At 46.3% G+C, this 22805-nt stretch overlaps 1 non-coding gene across 1 annotated transcript; it reads right to left on the bottom strand.

The window, feature by feature from the left end:
* Positions 1-13216: 13216 nt before the first annotated feature.
* Positions 13217-13290, bottom strand: Trnat-cgu. The gene has a single exon. It is a non-coding gene; the product is annotated as a tRNA-Thr (tRNA).
* Between the last annotated feature and the right edge of the window lie 9515 nt (positions 13291-22805).

Raw genomic sequence — 22805 nt, 5'->3', positions numbered from 1 at the left:
TGAGTTTAACGAGAAAAATACGAGCTTACGTCGTATCGGAGCTGACCTGCGATTGGATTCAAGACTTTCTTGCAGACGACTCAACAGGTCGTTCTTAACGGAACACAATCGACAGATGTAAAGGTAATGTCGGGAGTACCACAGGGAAGTGTGATAGGACGTTGCTGTTTACAATATATATAAATGATCTAATTGAAAGCGTCGGATGCTCTTTAAGGCTATTCACAGGTGATGCATTTGACTGTACCAAAGTAGCAACGTCAGTAGATGGTAAGAATTTGCAGAATGACCTGCAGAGAATTCAGGCAGGTTCTGGCAATTGACCCTGGACGTAAATAAATGTAACATGTTTCGCAAAGATAGGAAAAGAAATCCACTACTGTACAGCTACGCTATTGATGACAAACAGCTGGAGACAGCGTCTTCCGTAAAATATCCAGGCATAACTATCCAGAGCGACTTTAAGTGGAATGACCATATAAAACAGATAGTGGAAAAAGCAGACACCAGACTCAGATTCATCGGAAGAATCTTAAGGAAATGTGACTCATCCACGAAAGAAGTGGCTTATAAGACGCTTGTTCGCCCGATTCTTGAGTGTTGTTCATCTATTTGGGATCCGTGTCAGGCAGGACTGATAGAGGAGACACAGAAGATCCAACTACGAGCGGCGCGTTTCGTCACGGGATCGTTTAACTGGCGAGAGAGCGTAACGGAGATGCTAAACAAACTCCACTGGCAGACGTTACTAGAGAGGCGTTGTGCATCACGGAGAGAGTTACTATTGAAACTGAATTTTCAGGAGGAGTCGGTCAACACATTACTCCTCCCCACATACATCTCGCGTATTGACCACGAGGAGAAAATTCGAGAAATTAAGGCCAATACAGAGGCTTACCGTTAATCATTCTTCCCACAGAGGCTTACCGAAGCCGGCCGCTGTGGCGAGCGGTTCTAGGCACTTCAGTTCGGAACCGCACGACTGCTACGGTCGCAGGTTCGAATCCTGCCTCGGTCATGGATGTGTGTGATGTCCTTAGGTTAGTTAGGTTTAAGTAGTTCTAAGTTCTAGGTGACTGATGACCTCAGATTTGAAGTCCCATAGTGCTCATAGCCATTTTAGAGGCTTACCGACAATCATTCTTCCTTCGCACTATTCGCGAGTGGAACAGGGTTCGAGGGATCAGATAGTGGTACCGAAAGTACCCTCCGCCATGCACCGTTAGGTGGCTTGCGGAGTATGCTGTAGATGTAGATATCTTCCTGCGATACGACCTGGCGGGGGTCCCAAATACTCGAATATTACTCAAGAATGGGCCGCACTAGCCTTCTATACGCCGTCTCGTACACTTTCTCAAAATTCTCGCCATAAGACGAAGTCCCATCTACCAACTTGACATGCTCATTCCATTTCATATCGCTTTGCAAGATCGGGCCTAGATATTTACTCGAAGTGAGTGTGTCAAGATGCATTTGAACTTCCAATCATCGAGATTCTAACGTTCTTCTGAACCTATTCTTGATGATAAATAAAATCATCACGAGATATTGTACAAAACTAAGTATCTCTCTCTGAGAAATGATATTGTGGGTTTCATTGACTTAGCCGGCAAAGTTCAAGCTTTAGATTATTTCCAGCGTTGAGAACAAGGAAAATATAGCAATTAAATTTTTACAAAAATATCTATGTGCTACAAAAGCGGTAACTATGGCATTGCAGCCAGGAGCGGGGGGAGGGGGGAGGGTTATGGACAGGTGAAAGAAATGAGTAAGGACAAAAAGAAAAGGGGAGAGGAAGAGCACAATAGAAGAGGAAGAAGTACGAAGTGGACTGGGTAGCACTAAAATGGGAAGGTGCTCGAGATATGGTCGGAGGTAATTCAGACTGGACTCCGTCCGCAACAGTTCCGTAAGACACACAGGATGCTTTCGGCTACTATGTGCAGACGCACTCGGCTTGCCAAGTAGACCAACGCAGTGTAAATTTTAAAGAGTATATTATATGTTTGTTTGGTTTTGCATTGATTATCAATAAAACATTGAAATAGGAATCGCATTACTGTTGAAAGCAAATCGATTTTGGTCTTTGTTTCCTCCCTTTTCCACATTTCGAATCATATGATCATATGATAGCAAAATAAACATATTGAAATGTGTAACTTTTAGTTCATTTTAAAGTCGTCTTGATCTCAGTAAACGAGTTAAAGGGCTAAGTACCGATGATGATAAAACAAAACACAAATGGTGTGTCAGGAGTGGTAGAAGGGGGGGGGGGGGGGGGGGCAGGGAAGGCTTACAGAAGTTAGCCACTGGCTGCGTAGCAACGATTCTTTCTTTCGTTGCTAAGGCACAGTTTTCGCTGTCCACCAGAACGCGCGAAGCGGCGGTTTTTCCCCCGCAAGTGTTCCCACGCGCGCTGCCGACAGGCCTGCCAACCGCCTTTGCAGTTAATCGAGTCCGTCATTACGGGGCGCTGTGTTTTGTTATCTGGCGCTTCGCGGCGAAAGGGTCTCAGCCGCGACCCAATCATAATTCCGCTGCCGCCTCCCCTAACGCCAGGCATCCCCTCCCCTTTTCCCCTGATAGCAGACCACAGGACACGCGGGTACGTGCGACGCCTACCACACTGGCGAGCGGCATAAATAAGACTGCGGCGGCTTTTTTTTTACCGCAGTAATGGACACGGGGGGACTGCTGCGGTCATTACTGGGACACTTGCGCTTCGTGTCGGGCTACGGGAGGTAAAAACGGGGCACTGTCCGACCGCGCCGCTTCGTTCGGAGGCCGCCGTGCTGATAGTCGCAGGAATCAGTCTCCTTGTCACTCGGGAACAATACGAGCGGACGGGTTAAGCCTGTGGTCGGCTGTCCGAACCATTTCCAGCGTTAATGGTGAAGCGAATTAGGCGCCGATGGCTTTTGTGGCCGCTTCGGGTTATTTCCGTTACTCCCCGCAAATCGACGAAGTTGCCGATATACATACGCAGCAGAAAAAGCTAATTGCGTACACGCGTCTTAATTGAGAGTACTACGTGCAGAAGTCGTCTGGTGCGTAGCATGTAATGAAAACAAAGAGAGCCAGTACTTGCTTAGCTCTTACGTCACATGGAAGCGATACGTGAACTAAAGTAGCATAGATGAAAACGGACAGTCGTATAGTTTTTAAAGTTACGTAATTAATTTTGTTTGTTTGTTTGCAGGTACATGTCTGTAGCCCTCGTAAACATTGAAATTCCTGCACCACAATATTGTAGTTACTCCGCTACATAAACCAAATACACTACTGGCCATTAAAATTGCTACACCACGAAGATGACATGCTACAGACGCGAAATTTAACCGACAAAAAGAAGATGCTGTGATATGCAAATGATTAGCTTTTCAGAGCATCCACACAACGTTGGCGCCGGTAGCGACACCTACAACGTGCTGACATGAGGAAAGTTTCCAACCGATTTCTCATACACAAACAGCAGTTGACCGGCGTTGCCTGGTGAAACGTTGTTGTGATGCCTCGTGTAAGGAGGAGAAATGGATACCATCACGTTTCCGACTTTAATAAAGGTCGGATTGTACCCTATCGCGATTGCGGTTTATCATATCGCGACATTGCTGCTCGCGTTTTTTTTTCAGTTGACCACATAACTCCTTCAGAGTAGGGAATGGAAAAAAGTCAAGAAAACCTTTAAAAAAATGATCTTTAAACGCTCACACCGCACTGGCCAAGATTTTGACATTCCTCTGCTTCCCCTATGCAAAAATTTTGCAACTACACGATTTTTTCCCCTAATCGTTATTTTTTGGTCCGCTTCGTTGACTAGGCTATAATACAGTCCGTCTAGAAGTGACCTCTTCTTCCACCACGAAAACAGCTGGTTGTTGTCTTCAGAGAAACTCCTGCATTGGCTCCGCTCATGCACCCAAGCCAGCTGATTTCGTAGGGATGCTCCTTCCACGGGAACAACACGTAAACCTATGCATTTGCATATGTTCCAGGCTTGTGAAGCCCTGGAGATATTTATGGCATTGCTTCTTCTCCAGTCGTGACGAGATTAATAAACAGAAAAGACAGGGTACGATCGTTTCATGAGAGAACTCCGATCTAAAATGGAAAAATGGATGGTTGGATGCAACCGATGATCACAAACGTACCGGGAACTCTGTACGTCTGACTTAAAGTTAATGAAGTCCAGCACGTGTAGCAACTAAGATGGCCATGACTAGATATTGCTGCACAATAGGGTTTGTCAAAAAATGGTTCAAATGGCTCTGAGCACTATGGGACTTAACATCTGTGGTCATCAGTCCCCTAGAACTTAGAACTACTTAAACCTAACTAACCTAAGGACATTACACACATCCATGCCCGAGGCAGGATTCGAACCTGCGACCGTAGCAGTCGCGCGGTTCCGGACTGCGCGCCTAGAACCGCTAGACCACCGCTGCCGGCTGGGGTTTGTCAGTACGTGTGTGTCTTTGTTATATTGCCTCGGTGGGGACAATATGGAGTAACTTGTGAGAATCTTCTTGACCAGGAAGGCAATGTTGACCCTCCTGCAGAGTTTCAGCTGAAGTGGTAGGGGAGACTTCCTGGCTTTTAGATAGGTCATTCTGCACTGACGACTATCCAGCAACCGTGCAACAGAGAGGTCTCCTTTTGTGGAACGCAGCTGGTCTTGTTGAAACAAAGATGCTGTTTTGGGACTGTTTTACTAAGCAGATTTCCAGAAATCTATAAATTATGCGGATTTTCTCTTCCAATGGTCCTTTTCCTTGGCAGCGCATTAGTTTGTTTGAAACAGCGTACTTAATTAGTTTCGTGGGGTGAATTTGACAGTCAGATTTACGAGCTCATCGATTATACCTGTGATTGTGGCCGTTTCGTTCGTAATCTCTTCTGTAGCTCGAATCTGTGCTTGGGTTCAATATTATTTTAATACGACGGCTTGCTGAAAAGTAATGTCTCGAAATTTTTTGTGAGACCGTTCTTAATGTTTTTTAAATAAAACAAAATTTATTAACATCCTACTTCTTTATTTCCCCGTTTTTACATGTCTTTTTCTCAGCATAGTCACCCTGGCGCCGGCCGGTGTGGCTGTGCGGTTCTAGGCGCTTCTGTCTGGAACCGTGTGACCGCTACGGTCGAAGGGTTCGAATCCTGCCTCGGGCATGGATGTGTGTGATGTCTTTAGGTTAGTTAGGTTTAAGTAGTTCTAAGTTCTAGGGGACTGATGACCACAGATGTTAAGTCCCATAGTGCTCAGAGCCACTTGAACCAGTCACCCTGGCGACGAACAAATTTCTCCCAAAGAGAGACCACTTTCCAGACACCGTCACTGTAGAATGTTTGACTTTGTTGGCGGAGCTACATCACCACCTCTGCTTGGACCGCTTCATTACTATCAAAGTGAAGGCCTCCAAGGTGTTCTTTAAGTTTTGGAAACAGATAAAAATCGGATGGAGCCAAGTCGGGAGGGAGTGTGTGCAGGTTGATCGATGACAGTGAATCCAAGGCGTGGGATCGTCACAAATGTCGCAGTGCCCACGTGTGATCTGGCACCATCATGGTGAAGGAGAGGCTTCTGCTTGTGTGGACGAACGTTTTCTGCAGTTGGAAACTTGATCAAACACCGTCATTGTTACGTTAGACACCATCAGGCAACAATTTGGAACCCTGTGGTGGTAGAGGGTTGCAACTTTCGTCAGCGACACAGGAAAGTCGACCGAGTAATATGACGTGTAATATCTCAGCCGATATTGGGAAAAGAATAAAAAATTCGGAGGCGTTGCTTTTCGGCATGCTCTCGTGCGATGGTGCGTGGGAAACAGCGTGCTGTAATCGAAATGCGAATAATTTAATAATAAAACTTCATAAATATTATGCATATTGCACTGACTGCCAAGCTACTGTTCACGCAAGAGATGATATGAGTGTCTCTCTCTCGAGTGTCTCTCTCTCTCACTCTCTCTCCACCCCCCTCTCCCCTTCTTCTCTCTCTCTCTCTGTCTCTCTCACTCTCTCTCCACCCCCTCTCCCCTTCTTCCCCCTCTCTCTCTCTCTCGCTCTCTCTCTCTCTCTCTCTCTCTCTCTCTCTCTCACCCCCTCTCCCCCTCCTTCTCTGTCTGTCTGTCTCTCTCTCTCTCCACACATCTCTCTCTCTCCTCCCCCTCTCCCCCTCCTTCTCTCTCTCTCTCTCTCTCTCCACACATATGTCTCTCTCTCTCTCTCCACCCCCTCTCCCCCTCCTCTCTCTCACTCTCACTCTCTCTCTCTTCCCCCTCTCCTCCCCTCCCCCCTTCTCTCTCTATCTCCTCCCCCTCCCCCCCCCCTCTCTCTCTCTCTATACTACGGATTTCTTCCGCGGATCAGATTGAAACCACCCTTTCCCCCCTCCTCTCTCTCTCTCTCTCTCTCTCTCTCTCTCTCTCTCTCTCTCTCTCTCTCTCTCTCTCTCTCTCTCTCTCTCTCCCCTCCCCTCCCCTCCCCCCTTCTCTCTCTCCTCTCTCTCTCTCTCTCTCTCTCTCTCTCCACCCCCTCTCCCCCTCCTCTCTCTCTCTCTCTCTTTCTCTCTCTCTCCCCTCCCCTCCCCCCTCCTCTCTCTCTCTCTGTCTCCTCCCCTCCCCCCCTCTCTCTCTCTCTATACACTACGGATTACTTCCGCGGATCAGATTGAAACCACCCTTTCTCCCCTCCTTCTCTCTCTCTCCCCTCCCCTCCCCCCTTCTCTCTCTCTCTCTCTCTCTCTCTCTCTCTCTCTCTCTCTCTCTCTCTCTCTCTCTCTCCTCCCCTCCCCCCTCTCACTCTCTCTCTATACTACGGATTTCTTCCGCGGATCAGATTGAAACCAATCGCGGGCCGAATCCGCTCCGCGTGCCGTCGGTAGCCCCCTCCCCTCCGCTGCCCCTCCCCACGTCCCCCGTGCTCTAAGAAATGGCCGTATGGTGCGGAGGCCAAAGCCAATAAAATTGAATAGAAAGCAAGCCGCGGACCGGCTAGTGACATGAGGTGTACGCAGCGTTAAGTTGTGTGAGCCGCACGCATTGCGTTATCGGGACCCGGTCGCCTTTTGCGACGCGCCTGCGTGGCGCCTGGGCCGCCCGTGACGTCATAAACAGCCGGTATCTAGGCAGCAATCGTTTATTTATCGGCAGGCAGGGGGCGGCCAAATTTATTCGCCGCTTATAGATTCCCGCCCTCACCTCGCCTCAGCTCACGTCCGGCGTGCCTATTTACTCGCTTCTTTACGCGACCGCGGTAATTTATTCGCGTGGGACTCGCCCGCCGCCTGATAAGAAAAGCGGCAAAAATGTGGCCCGCCCTTGTGTTGGCGGCTGCCCTCTGGTCGTTACCAAACACACCGCCACACCGCGTCGATGTGGCGCCGGCTGACTTTTCCTTTATCGTAAATGTTATGCTTTCTGTCCACATCCGCATTACAGAACTTTGTGGCTCTCCGGGAAAAATATTAGTCACCTCCTTTAAATAGGACACTGGTCGCTTTGAAGCGCTGTAGATGGCGAAAGATGGAAAAAAAGGAGATTAACGTCCCGTCGACATAGGCGTCATTAGAGGTGGACAACGGCTCAGATTAGGGAAGGATGCGGAGAGAAATCGGCTGTGCCCTTCCAAAGAACTACTGCGGCATTTGCCTTATCCGATTTAGGGAAATAGCAGAAAACCTAGTGGATGGCCTGTCCCGAATGCGAGCGCAATGTCCTGAGCAGTGCGCCGCGTCACTCAGTGGTTGAATTACTGGTACTAGGTGGTCGTGCTACCTTCCATCTCTGACGGAAGTCTACATCTGCACCTACATCCATACTCCGTAAGCCACATGACACTGTGTGGCGGAGGGTACCTTGAGCACCTCTATCGGTTCTCGCTTCTATTCCAGTCTCGTATTGTTCGTGGAAAGAAAGATTGTCGGTATGCCTCTGTGTGGGTTCTAATCTCTGATTTTATCCTCATGGTCTCTTCCCGAGATATAAGTAGGAGGGAGCAATATACTGCTTAACTCCTCGGTGAAGGTACGTTTTCGAAACTTCAACAAAAGCCCGTACCGAGCTACTGAGCGTCTCTCATTGCAGAGTCTTCCACTGGACTTTATCTATCATCTCCGTAACGCTTTCGCGATTACTACGTGATCCTGTAACGAAGCGCGCTGCTCTCCGTTGGATCTTCTCTCTCTCTCCTATCAACCCTATCTGGTACGGATCCTACACCGGTGAGCAGTATTCAAGCAGTCGGCGAACAAGCGTACTGTAACCTACTTCCCTTGTTTCCGGATTGCATTTCCTTAGGATTCTTCCAATGAATCTCAGTCTGTCATCTGCTTTACCGACGATTAATTTTATATGGTCATTCCATTTTAAATCACTCTTAATGTCTACTCCCAGATAATTTATGGAATGTCCGCGGTTCGTGGTCTTGCGGTAGCGTTCTCGGTTCCCCCGCACGGGGTCCCGGGTTCGATTCCCGGCGGGGTCAGGGATTTTCTCTGCCTCGAGATGACTGGGTGTTGTGTGTCATTCATCCTCATTCAATCGCAGGTCGCCGTAGTGGCGTTAAAGAACTTGTGGAGCGGTGGCCGAACCGCCCCGCGAGGGGTCTCCCGGCCACCAATGCAATACGGTCATTATTATTATTATTATTTATGGAATTCACTGCTTCCAGTTCCTGACCTGCTATATTGTAGCTAAATGATAAAGGGTCTTTCTTTCTATGTATTCGCAGCACATTACACTTGTCAACATTGAGATTCAATTGCCATTCCCTGCTCCATGTGTCAGTTCGTTGCAGATCCTCCTGCATTTCAATACAATTTTCCATTGTTAAAACCTCTCAATATACTACAGCACCATCCGCAAAAAGCCTCAGTAAACTTCCGATGTTATCCACAAGGTCATTTATGTATATTGTGAATGGCAACGGTCCTATGACACTCCCCTGCGACACATCTGAAATCACTCTCACTTCGGAAGACTTCTCTCCATTGAGAATGGCATGCTGCGTTCTGTTATCTAGCAACTCATCAATCCAATGACACAATTGGTCTGATAGTCCATATGCTCTTACTCTGTTCATTAAACGAGTGTGAGGAACCGTATCAAACGCCTTGCGGAAGTCAAGAAACACGGCATCTACCTGGGAACCCGTGTCTATGGCCCTCTGAGTCTCGTGGACGAATAGCGCGAGCTGGGTTTCACACCATCGTCTTTTTCGAAACCCATGCTGATTCCTACAGAGTAGATTTCTAGTCTCCAGAAAAGTCATTATACTCGAACATAATATGTGTTCCAAAATGCAACAACTGATCGACGTTATAGATATAGGTCTGTAGTTCTGCACGTCTGTTCGACGTCCCTTCTTGAAAACGGGGATTACCTGTGCCCTTTTCCAATGTTTTGGAACGCTAGGCTCATCTAGAGACCTACTGTGCACCGCTGCAAGAAGGGGGGGGGGGGGCAATTTCCTTCGCGTACTCTGTGTAAAATCGAACTGCTATCCCATTAGGTCCAGGGGCCTTTCGTCTTTTGAGCGATTTTGATTTTCTGTCCCTCTGTCATCTGTTTCGATATCTACCATTTTGTCATTTGTGCGACAATCTAGAGAAGGAATTACAGTGTAGCCTTCCTCTGTGAAACAGCTTTGGAAAAAGACATTTAGTATTTCGGCCTTTGGTTTGTCATCCTCTGTTTCAGTACCATTTCGGTCACAGAGTGTCTGGACATTTTGTTTTGATCCACCTTCCGCTTTGACATAAGACCAAAATTTCTTACGATTTTCTGCCAAGTCAGTACATAGAACTTTACTTTCGAATTTGTTGAACGCCTCTCGCATAGCCCTCCTCACACTGCACTTTGCTTCGTGTAATTTTTGTATGTTGCAAGGCTTTGGCTATGTTTATGTTTGCTGTGAAGGTCCCTTTGCTTCCATAGCAGTTTTTTTAACTCGGTTGTTGTACCACTGTGGCTCTTTTCCATCTCTTACGATCTTGCTTGGCACATACTGATCTAATGCATATTGTACGATGGTTTTGAACTTTGTCCACTGATCCTCTACACCATCTGTACTGGAGATAAAACTTTTGTGTTGAGCCGTCAATTACTCTGATATCTTCTTTTTGTCACTTATGCTAAAGAGAAAAATCTTCCTACCTTTTTTAATATTTCTATTTACGGCTGAAATCACCGATGCTGTATCCGCTTTATGATTGCTGATTCCCTGTTCTCGGGCATCCTCTGTAAGGCTCATCCTTGAGTGAAATCATGCCGTGCAATAATTGTACCCATTCAAAGGGGACTTTCTGGCTTTCAGGACCTTCGTAAATTCCCTTCACTACAAACTCTTCTTCAAATTTCAGATTTGTTGTTTCACACCTTCGTCGTGACAGATGGATGGTTCCTTTGTCAATCAGCAGAACATCTTAATAGACAGCGAAGCTCCTATCTCCGTGATGACCAGACACTAAGGAGCAAGAGCGTATATCCAGTACTTCAGAACGCTCATTCATAGTTTTCCTGTCATTTCCCGCGTCTCTCCCTGTTAGCTCTTTCGCTTTTCATTTTGCCAAAACGAACACACACACACACACACACACACACACACACACACACACACACACACATACGTGCGCGCGCGCGCGCTCTAAAGAGAAATAGAGAATGAGAGAGAGAGAACTACATACGAAAATCCAGTACAGAAAAGTGATAAAAGAGCTAACGGTCATCAAATAGTAACGACCACCAAGACAAGATTAGAGAAATTATGGCTCTTACAAAGGCATATAGACAGTTTTTTCCTTGATAAATTTGGGAGTGCAAAAACGGTAACTGGTAGTGGTACAAGGAATACTCCGCCGTGCACCGTACGGTGGCTTGTGGCGGCATGTTTACGGATACGGTGAAAAATTGAAGGAGCAGCTGAGTACACTATGACGTGTGTGACGTAGTCAGCTACCTTGGTGGCTCAAAAATATGGTTCAAATGGCTCTGAGGACTATGGGACTTAACATCTGAGGTCATCAGTCCCCTAGAACTTAGAACTACTTAAATCTAACCAACCTAAGGACATCGCACACATCCATGCCCGAGGCAGGATTCGAACCTTCGACCGTAGCGGTCACGCGGTTCCAGACTGAAGCGCCTAGAACCGCACGGCCACACCGGCCGGCCCTTGGTGGTTATTAAGGTGGCAGGACTGCAACTAACTCGAATGACGTCTGTCAACTCCGTAGCAAGGAAAAATTAGTAAATACCGTAAGCATTGATTTCTACTGTTACTAAAACACAAAACCTTCCTGTTGAGAAAAATAAAGTACTGAGAAAGGGTGTGGATAGCATATTTCGATTCAGTGCAGAAAGATTTTCTTGCGCTTGTTTTGACTTGTAAAAATGTTTGTGAAGTAATTTATCAGGGCAGCTGTCCCTAAAAATGCTTCACTGCTCGTGCCAGATCATGATTACTGTGGTGTTTATGTATATAGAACTACTGAATTATCTTTTTGCTGTCCCTTTTCAAAGTAAATTCTCCTCTGTCCCTGATGTCACAAACGTCAGCTACTCTTGCAACAATGCTGGGGGAAATGGTGAAGGGAATAAAAGTGAAAGAGTATGGTGAGAAAGGGAGCGGCCCTGGGATGAAAAAGATGTGGGACGTGATAGGTTTAAACAGACGTTACGTACTTTCACAGTTTGTAGTCGACTTTAGAAAGCGTCCCCTTCAGCAACGGCCGGCTAGAGTGGCCGTGCGGTTCTAGGCGCCACAGTCTGGAGCCGAGCGACCGCTACGGTCGCAGGTTCGAATCCTGCCTCGGGCATGGATGTGTGTGATGTCCTTAGGTTAGTTAGGTTTAATTAGTTCTAAGTTCTAGGCGACTGATGACCTCAGAAGTTAAGTCGCATAGTGCTCAGAGCCATTTGAACCCAGTGGTTAGACACTGGACTCGCATTCGGGAGGACGACGGTTCAATCCCGCGTCCGGCCATCCTGATTTAGGTTTTCCGTGATTTCCCTAAATCACTCCAGGCAAATGCCGGGATGGTTCCTCTGAAAGGGCACGGCCGTCTTCCTTTCCCATCCTTCCCTAATCCGATGGGACCGATGACCACGCTGTCTGGTCTCCTTCCCCAAAACCAACCAACCAACCAACCAACCATTTGAACCATTTTGAACCTTCAGCAACACAATACTTGGCAAAAAAATCTCTTTTTTTACTTGCTTGCTGCTTGTACTTCATAAATGTAATGGAATTTTTCTGTGTTTTCCAGGTACGTACCACTCACCATCAGCAGTTTGCGCGTTGCTTCATGACGGGCCACATACGGATAGTGGTGAGTAAACACTGCTCCTGAATCTTCTTGCCAATGTTCACCATTAAAGAAACTTCATAATTTGATTTTTCGACAACGATAGATGTAGACCGCTAGGAAATTTTGACACTCACAAGTGAAAATGATGTTTTTAACGAAATTAGGAGAGGAAGAATTAGACGAGGAGGCTAACACCACCCAACAAATCCATGGGCCTGTACATTTTTACAGTTGCACTACATCTTCTGGTATAAATTTTCGCAGTAAAAAAACACGTACGAGGTTATTATAAATGATTGAAGCCATTTCATTCACAGATTTTCTGATTTGTTGTCACTCGACTACTGAACTTTGTGTTCACACACACACACACACACACACACACACACACACACCGTAAGTGCCGCCCCCTCCTCCTCCTCCTCCGCTCCCCCCACCCCACCCCCACCCAACCCCCTACTGATTCTCCCCAGATATGAAGTCTGTAAGAGAGTTATTTCCACGTTCGGCGCAGCATGTCAATATCAATCTTTTCAAAAGCACTGTTGATGCGAGGTCGCAGTTCTGATAGGTTTGTTGGTAGAAGAGGCGTAAACACCGAATCTTCCGCATAATGCCATACAAAAAAATTGCATGGGGTTAGGTCGGGAGAGCTTTTAGCCCATGCCATTAGTTGATTATCAACCCCAACAAGACCATTCCGTTGGTTTCTCAATTTCTTCTTTAAATAAAAATTCACGAACATCGTTATGGAAGTGGAGTGGAGTACCATTCTGGTGACAGATAAGTCCATCGAGTCGGTCTCCAGTAGTGACAAGAGCCAGTTTTCCAGCATGTCCAGATACAGTACACGTGTCCTGTAAGTAAATGATAATGAATTGAAACCCTTAGCTGCCGATTGAAAATGTGTCCCCCGCCCGGGACTCGAACCCGGGCTCTCCTGCTTACGTAGCAGACGCTCTGTCCATCTGAGCCACCGAGGAGACAGATGAATGGGGCGACTACAGGGATGCATCTTATGCACGCTTCCCGTGAGACCCACATTCCCAACTGTCCACAATCTACATACGTAACCCCGGGTTCGAGTCCCGGTCGGGGTACATATTTTCAACTCTCCCCATTGAGGTATATCAACAACACCTGTCGGCAGCTGAGAGTTTCAATTAATTATCATTTATTCTAGTGAAGTTGCACGGTCATCAATGGTATCTGTTCTTTCGAGAACACTTACTATCTTCATATATTGTCCTGTAAGTCTTTTCGCGGAAGAAGAAACTACTGTAAACGTTAAATCGTGATAACGCACAGAACACGCTAACTTTTAGTGAATCTGGAATGTGCGTCACGGTAGTGTGGGGATTATCTGCCCCCAGATTCACACATTATGCCTGCTAACCGTGCCATACACCAAAAAAGTTGCTGCCTCACTGAAGTTTCTCACAAAACCTTTCCTGTTCTATAAGCTGTTGCAACTGTGCTGAACATTCAAAGGGTCTGACTGTGCAATCGGGAATCAGGATTTATAGCAATTGCAAGCGGTAGTGCTTCAGCTTCGGAAGTTGCATTAAAATCACCCAAAGGGTCTATTGTGGGATGTTCAGCTTTCTGCTGCTCTGTTCGTCGACTTCTGTGCGCTACACGCGAAACTTGCACGCATGCGGTCAAGAAACTGGCCAACCCGTTGATTTCCCCTTGCAGAGGCACCCTGAAGCTTTCAGCTGCGCATGCCATCGCCGAATGGAGTTGGCACTTGGTGGACCTTCGTTGAACTTCGTTCTAAAGTGTCTTTGCACTGTTACGGTAGACACGTGAATGCATTTCAAGCACAGGGAATTTATTAAATCGGTTCAATCATTTACAATACGCTTTCCCGCCGCCTGTCGCCATCTTGCAGTGTTCACTGCTGCGCTCTCGTGATAGAAATATGAAGTGCGGCTGCAACAATATATTCTATATGAGTGATGAGTTTTGTGATAATATGTCAGTTAATGTAGCTACAGTAAATTTATGAAATAGCTTCAATCATTTATAACAACATTTTATTTAAAGAAATACATATTGCTCGCTGAAACAGTTGTACGAATCCTAAGGCCTGTTTCATTTTTATAAGAAAGTTCAGCAATTATTGCCACCGAAGATGATCCTTAACACGTGCGTCTTTCTATGAGTTACTCGGTCCATATTCTTCGTTCTATAGACTTAAATGTATTTATAATTCTTCCTCGGTACTGAATAGAATTGGGGAGAAGAGGAATTTGTGGCATAACTTAACTAGAAGAAGGCATCGGTTGATAGGACACGTTCTGAAGCTTCAAGGGATCACCAAATTAGTATTGGAGGGAGCGTGGATGATAAAAATCGTAGAGGGAGACCAAGAGATGAATACGCTGAACATATTCAGAAGGATGTAGGTTGCAGTAGTTATTCGGAGATGAAGGGGCTTGCACAGGATAGAGGATCTTGGCGAGCTGCATCAAACTAGCCACTGGACTGAAGACAACAACAACGACAAAATTCTTCCTCACTTTTGCACACGAGAATAGTACCACAGCGAATTTTATCAGTGATGCCGTTTCACCCTGAATTTTAACCCCATCTGGACGTTTATTTTATCACCTTCACTGCTACGATACACAGATTGAAAACTAGAGGAAAAAGACTGTATCTTTGTGTACTTATTTCTAAATCCAAAACTTCCCTCTCGTAATTGATTGTTATTCGTATTCCCTCTTGGTTCTTGTACTTCACCACACTTTTCCTATAGCTTATAGGTAATTTTTGTGAGGGTTTAGCATATCGTTCAGCTCTTCACATTGTCGAACTTTTTTTCCTAGATCAGCAAATTCTAGCCGGCCGAAGTGGCCGAGCGGTTCTAGGCACTACAGTCTGGAACCGCGCGACCGCTACGGTCACAGGTTCCTTTAGCAAGAATAAAAAAATCAGCACTGTCTCTCTAGCGCCTGTGCCATTCCTAAGGCCAAACCGATTAACATATAACAAATCCTCTGGGTTATTTTCCATGCATTTGTTCGCTATTCTGGTCAGCACAGTGGACGCATGAGGTATTTAGTGGTGTAAGATTAATTTCTAAAGTGCCTACAAAGTTAGTTAGTTAATTAATAGATTAAATAGTGAAAAGTTGACTGACTTTGCGACGATTGGTGACGTATCACAATCATCATCAACACGACTGTCAGCCATTTCACATCCACAGGTGGATATATGCCTCTTCCAGAATTTTCCGTATCTGATGATATATTTCAGCAAGACAATGTCCGCCCGCACACGCTGATATTTCCGCTGGCCAGCAAGATCGCCAGATCTCTCGCCAGTTGACAACGTTTGGAGCAGGGCCCACCAACCAGCTGGGGATGTTGGAAGCCTAACGTGCCAGACGGAAATTAGCACGATGTCGCTCAGGAGGACATCCAGCAACACTGTCAGTCAGCGCGAAGTCGAATAACTGCTTGCATAATGGCGGGGGAGGGGGGGGGGCACCAACGTGTTATTTAACTACTCAATTCGCATGCAGTCAGTTCCACAAGAAAGAGTACGCCGTTATTTGTATGAAATGAAAGACACTATCGTAAATATATGTTTACATGAAAATACATGTCGTTACTAATTGTACAATTACCTAATAGTTAATCCAATCGCCACCATTATCGGTTATAGCTTGGCACCTTTTTGGCATGCTTTTCACGAGATTTTCTGCATATTCTCTCGGTAATTATCTCCATATCGTCCTGATTTTATATGACGGCTGCTACAAAGTATATAGTGGCTTTTCTTTAAGCTTCATCTTAATATAAGACCAAACATTATCGGTTGGATTTGCATCCGGAGACATTGCAGGCCAGTCCATCGTGGACACCCCGTTGCCTTGTTTCCACGCTGTACAGAGAGGGCTGCGATGTTTCGGATCGTTATCCTCTTGAAGCTCTCAGTTTGCCTCGTTCGAACCAAATAGCTTCTTAACTGACCTCTGAAGACATTTTGATAAAATTTCACATTTTTTTCAACGTTTAAATTGGCTGTAAATAGGTGCAAACAGCCAAAACCGCGTTTAGAGAAACATCCTCAAGCATACAGTTTTACCGGTTGTTTGACAGTTCGTTGAAGCAACCTTTCAGGCTTCGTACACCAGGCTTGTGAAAGAGGAGACCAGAACCAAAAAGATGATTTACAAGGAACACTGCCTCGTGAGCTTCAGATATTTTGCACTAACTTTAAAATGCGACCGAGAAGACAGAACATTCAACTCTTACACTGTTTATCTTTACACTGTCGAATAACGCATTGATTACTGATTGGAGACCAGTATCAGAATGTCGCTGTGGACGTTACACTTAAAATTATGGCATACACTTTCTTGTAGAACTGACTGTAAACCATCCGATTGTAATCATTTGTTTGTCTCTACATGTACATCACATCTCCCGATTTCCGTCCTAATTTCTTCGAGACGAGTCTTTTTCTTTTCCCTTAGAGTGTAAAATTGGCCAGGAAAATAATTGCTGCACCTTAAAGTTGGCAACCCAACTTCCATAATCCAACTTGGATGTGGATGACGTATATTGGGTAGCCGGCCGGAGTGGCCGTGCGGTTCTGGGCGCTACAGTCTGGAACCGAGCGACCGCTACGGTCGCAGGTTCGCATCCTGCCTCGGGCATGGATGTGTGTGATGTCCTTAGGTTAGTTAGGTTTAATTAGTTCTAAGTTCTAGGCGACTGATAACCTCAGAAGTTAAGTCGCATAGTGCTCAGAGCCATTTGAACGTATATTGGGTCACCTAACTTACGGTGCATGAATTATATCCAGGATCTATTTGTTTCTTTGCCCACCCTGTATAAGCACACTCATTTGTATAATTAGTGATGATTCTTTTTCTGTATTCTTTTACACAGTAACAGACTTCGCAGATAGTTTCTAATGCACTTAAGGTGCGACATGATGTCGCGCTGGAGAGCTGCAGCCATGAAGTGAATTTGAGGAGACTTACGCGACTGCTGAATAGGTCGCTAGAAAAACTGCTCGCTTGCTGTTCAAAAATTCTTATTTACTGACGCGTTACGGGCACAGTCCATCATCAGAACATCTGCCAAGTCGGCCGCTGTGGCCGAGCGGTTCTAGGTTCTTCAGTCCGGAACCGCGCTGCTGCTACGGTCGCAGATTCGAATCCTGTCTCGGGCATGGATGTGTGTGGTGTACTTAGGTTAGTAGTTCTAAGTCTATGGGACTGATGACATGAGAAGTTAAGTGCCATAGTGCTTCGAGCTATCTGAACATCTGCCAATCGAAAACACAAGCGTAAACTAAAGTCACTAAGAGTAAACTTACAAAAGGTGTTAACAAAGAATGTTCGAAGGGAAGACATACCAAGAAGGGGAAGTCTTCGTACAAAGTATGGAGTCAAATGTATCAGCCTTCAGCATCAGAACTCAACTGAAAGAAAGACGACGTTACAAAGCTTAACTAAAAGAAGTTGTCACCAGGTGGCGCGCAAATTTATAAGAACAGTAACTCTATACGGTGCCCACAAAATTGAGGTATCGGATGCTGAAACCGAAAAGTGCATAGTAGGTGTATAAAGACATAAATATTGACCTGTTCATGCCACCTGGTGGCAAGTTCTGCTAGCTAAGCATTGTAACGCTATCTTTCTTTCAGTTGAGTTCTGATACTGACGTCTGATACATGTGATTCCATACTCTGTATTAAGACTTTTCTTCGAGCGTTGTTTGTAACTCTTTTACTCTTAGTGACTTTCGTCATTTACGCTTTGTTTATGGCTTTATGTTTTTCCTTGGTAGGAAAATGGTGGACTGTTCACGAAACGGGTCAATAAATAAGAACTTTTGAATAGCAGTCGACCAATAGTTCTAGCGACCTATTCAGCAGTGTAATGTCTCCTCCATTAATCTCCATTAGATAAAACAAAATTTCACTGTTCAGTTACTCTGTCGTTTGCTGAAGTTTTTCGGGAGCGTAGCAAATAAAACAAGTCATGGATAGATTCTTTCATTTCCCCTCACCCCTCCAAGTAACCGTGGATCTACAAACAAACATAAAACGACGCTGTGTGCCGATATAAGACGAAACTAGTTTTCACGAAGGACTTTTAGAATGCAGTGAATAGCGCGCCGTAGCGTAGTGTGTGTCTGACGGACGCGGCCCTAGGCAACGATGTCGGCTGCGGCTGCAGCAGCCAGCGCGCTCCCTGGTGTCGGATGTCGGCTGCTGGCGGCTGAGGCGCTATTGTCTGCAGACAAGCTGCTAATGAGCCGCTATCCCTCCCCAGGGGCAGAGAACGCTCCTCTGCAGACGTCACTTCCACGTCCCACCGACCCGCACCGCACCATTCCGTTACTCTTCCTCCAGTCTTGCATCTTACAGCACTATGACTCTCTTTACCACACTGTAATGTCGTCTCAGTTGTTAAGTATATCGCTGCTACGAGGGGAATGTCAGAAAGCAAAGCACAAAATTTTTGTCTCTCCTGGTATTGCAGATGGAATGTTGAAATTTCGCGACGATAGTTAATGTCGTGTCCGCCCCCGGTAGCTGAGTGGTCAGCGCGACAGAATGTCAGTCCTAAGGGCCCGGGCTCGACTCCCGGCTGGGTCGGAGATATTCTCCGCCCAGGGACTGGGTGTTGTGTTGTCCTAATCATCATCATTTCATCGACGCGCAAGTCGCTGAAGTGGCGTCAAATCGAAAGACTTGCACCCGGCGAACGGTCTACCCGACGGGAGGCCCTGGTCATATGACATTTACATTTGTTACTGTCGTCAAGTGGCGAAGAGATGCCAAGTACAGTTCGATATTTGTAGGCATAAACGGATTGAAAGTCACAGGGACATGCATGCGCGTGTATGGAGACCACTGTAAGAACCGCAGCAGTGTCTCCATGTGGCATGCATTCTTCCAAGAGGGCTGTGTGTACCTTCGCCTCCGGGCGGCCAGCAGCAGCTGCAACCAAATCAGAATGATTCAAATGGCTCTGAGCCCTATGGGACTTAACTTCTAATGTCATCAGTCCCCTAGAACTTAGAACTACTTAAACCTAACTAACCTAAGGACATCACACACATCCATGTCCGAGGCAGGATTCGAACCTGCGACCGTAGCGGTCGCTTGGTTCCGGACTGTAGCGCCTAGAACCGCTCGGCCACCCTGGCCGGCACAGCAGCTGCAACCCCGCGGAATGTCTGAGCCACTGAGCCAACAATTTTGAACAACCGGCGGTGTGCAACTGCGAACCTTAAGACAGCAGTTCACCATTTCCTTGGGCGCCGTGTACGATACGTTTATGATACGCTGAAATTTTGTAACGTGAGTGCTCGCTGCGTGCCTAAGATGATGATGATGATGATGTTCGGTTTGTGAGGCGCTCAACGGCGCGATCATCAGCGCCGGTACAAATTCTCAATTTTTACTCAGTCCAATATTTACACAGTCCAATGTAGCCACTGTCACGTATGGTGGCGGTGATGATGATGATGATGTAATGACGAGGACAACACAAACACCCAGTCCCCGGGCAGAGAAAATCCCCAACCCGGCCAGGAATTGAATTGGGACCTCGTGATCCAGAGTCATCAGGGTGCCTAAGAACCTGACAGGCAATCACAAGGGCCAGCGAATCATGACGAGCTCGGATCACTTAACACGCTACGCCGCAGAAGGTCATGACTTTCTGCAGTCATCACTGGTGATGAGTCGCGGGCGGATTACTACACGCCCGAACCCAAGCAGACCTGTACGAGAGGAAACATGTTGGTTCCCCGTTACGAAAAAAATTCAAAGTGACTCAGTTTGCTAGGGAAGTGCTTCTGACAGTGTTCTGGGATATGCGTGGTGTGTTATTGGTGGACTTTGCTGAACGCGGAACCACTGCGAATGTTGCAGCCTACATTAAAAATTCGGTTAAGTTGCGTCGTGCCCTTCGTGTCAACCACCACAACATTAATGCTGACTGTGTCAAACTTCATGACAATGCTCGCCCCCCATTTTGCTGCTCCTGTTCGTGAGAAAATCGTCAACTTTTGGTGGGAGGTGTTTGAGCATCCACCATACAGTCTGGAACTCGCACCGTCGGACTTTCATCTCTTTCATGCGATGCAGAAACTTGTGGCCGGCCAACGCTTTGCGACAGTTGCGGAACTGCAGTCAGACTAGACTCCAACCAAGTGGACTTCTACGTATCGGACGTATTGGAACTGGGATCACGGTGAGAGAATTGTCCTGAGAACATTGGTGACTCTGTAGAAAAGTAGGTAAAACGTGCAAGTTTGTGATTTTTTTGTTACATATTAAACTTTTTGGCAATAAAATTATTATGCATTACTTTCCGGTCTTCCGTCGTGTCTACAAGTGGTGCTCAAAAATGTGGAAGCACCAAAGCCACAACGCAATAACATCCCTATTGTTGTTGTTATTGTTGTTGTTGTGGTCTTCAGTCCTGAGACTGGTTTGATGCAGCTCTCCATGCTACTCTATCCTGTGCAAGCTTCTTCATCTCCCAGTACCTACTGCAGTTTACATCCTTCTGAATCTGCTTAGTGTATTCATCTCTTGGCCTCCGTCTACGATTTTTACCCTCCACGCTGCCCTCCAATACTAAATTTGTGATCCCTTGATGCCTCAGAACATGTCCTACCAACCGATCCCTTCTTCTAGTCAAGTTGTGCCACAAATTTCTCTTCTCTCCAGTTCTACTCAATACCTCCTCGTTAGTTATATGATCTACCCATCTAATCTTCAGCATTCTTCTGTAGCACCACATTTCGAAAGCTTCTATTCTCTTCTTGTCTAAACTATTTGTCATCCACGTTTCACTTCCATACATGGCTACACTCCATACAAATACTTTCAGAAACGACTTCCTGACCCTTAAATCTATACTCGATGTTAACAAATTTCTCTTCTTGAGAAACGCTTTCCTTGCCATTGCCAGTCTACATTTTATATCCTCTCTACTTCGACCATCATCAGTTATTTTGCTCCCCAAATAGCAAAACTCCTTTACTACTTTCAGTGTCTCATTTCCTACTCTAATTCCCTCAGCATCACCCGATTTAATTCGACTACATTCCATTATCCTCGTTTTGCTTTTGTTGATGTTCATCTTATACCCTCCTTTCAAGACACTGTCCATTCCGTTCAACTGCTCTTCCAAGTCCATTGCTGTCTCTGACAGTATTACAATGTCATCGGCAAACCTCAAAGTTTTTATTTCTTCTCCATGTACTTTAATACCTACTCCGAACTTTTCTTTTGTTTCCTTTATTGCTTGATCAATAAACAGATTGAATAGCATCGAGGAGAGGCTACAACCCTGTCTCACTCCCTTCCCAACCACTGCTTCCCTTTTATGCCCCTCGACTCTTATAACTGTCATCTGGTGCCTGTACAAATTGTAAATAGCCTTTCGCTCCCTGTATTTTACCCCTGCCACCTTCCCTATTACGGTTAGGAAAAACAGGTTCCAGTCGTCTCGGAATGAATAAATACAGGTTCTGCACGGTTTTCAAGGGATCTTATACCATTCTTCCTGGCAAGTTCAGGTAATGATCATGGAAGTGGATAGCGATCATGCACGATTCTCTCCAAAGTATACCACAGAGACTCAATAATCTGGTGACTGTGATGGTCAGGGAAGATGGTGCAATTCATACACAATTCATCTTCTAGTCGTGGAAGAAGCAATCTGTGTGAACAGGGAAGATTTACACCACCATTAAGGAACGAACTTCCAACCCTCGTAAGTTGGACACACTTTCAGCATGGGGTTATTGGAATAAGGTTGTAGAGAAGCCCAGATCTCCAAACTGTGTCGTAAGCTGGTAAGAGATCTATAAACGCAGCTGTTGTTTTTAAATTTTTATGAAAGCCTACTTCTGTGTGGGTCGTGAGTGACGTTATCAGGTCTGTGGAGCTTCTGAGTGGACTTTCTGGGCTTCTCCACGAACTGGTGTAACTGGGTAATGCACCGAGAATTAAAAGAATTGGCACACTGTGTACAGACACTCGCGGCCGACGTAGCAGGGTAGCGTACTCGTGCGTGAGGCCCTGGCGATATTACAGCATGCGACGCGCCACCTACCTGCCTTCCAGCCGGTGATGGCCGGCATTCCGTCAGGGAGTTCCGCTGCAGCCGCGCGCCCCGCTGCAGTAATTGAAATTCTGATACGCGTTATTAACAACGCAATTGCGGCCAGCGCAGGCACGCGTGCCGCTGTCCGCGCCCTGACCTACGTCCCGCAACGCCCACACCCCTTCCCCCACCGCCGTGGCCGTCACACGAAACGCACACCCGTTGCCGGAGCATTCTGCGAGCTTGTGTTGCTGTCAGCCTAATTCAAACTAACCTACAGTGCGGTGACATTACTTATGGAGGATTATTAAGCCGAAAATATTCGTCTGAAATGTGGTAGCCGGCCGAAGTGGCCATGCGGTTCTAGGCGCTGCACTGTGGAACCGCGAGGCCGCTACG

Source organism: Schistocerca americana, chromosome 8 (genome assembly GCF_021461395.2).
Source record: "Schistocerca americana isolate TAMUIC-IGC-003095 chromosome 8, iqSchAmer2.1, whole genome shotgun sequence".
Classification (NCBI taxonomy): Eukaryota; Metazoa; Arthropoda; class Insecta; order Orthoptera; family Acrididae; genus Schistocerca; species Schistocerca americana.
Note: the sequence above shows the minus strand (reverse complement) of the source record. Positions and strands in the feature narration are given on the sequence as shown.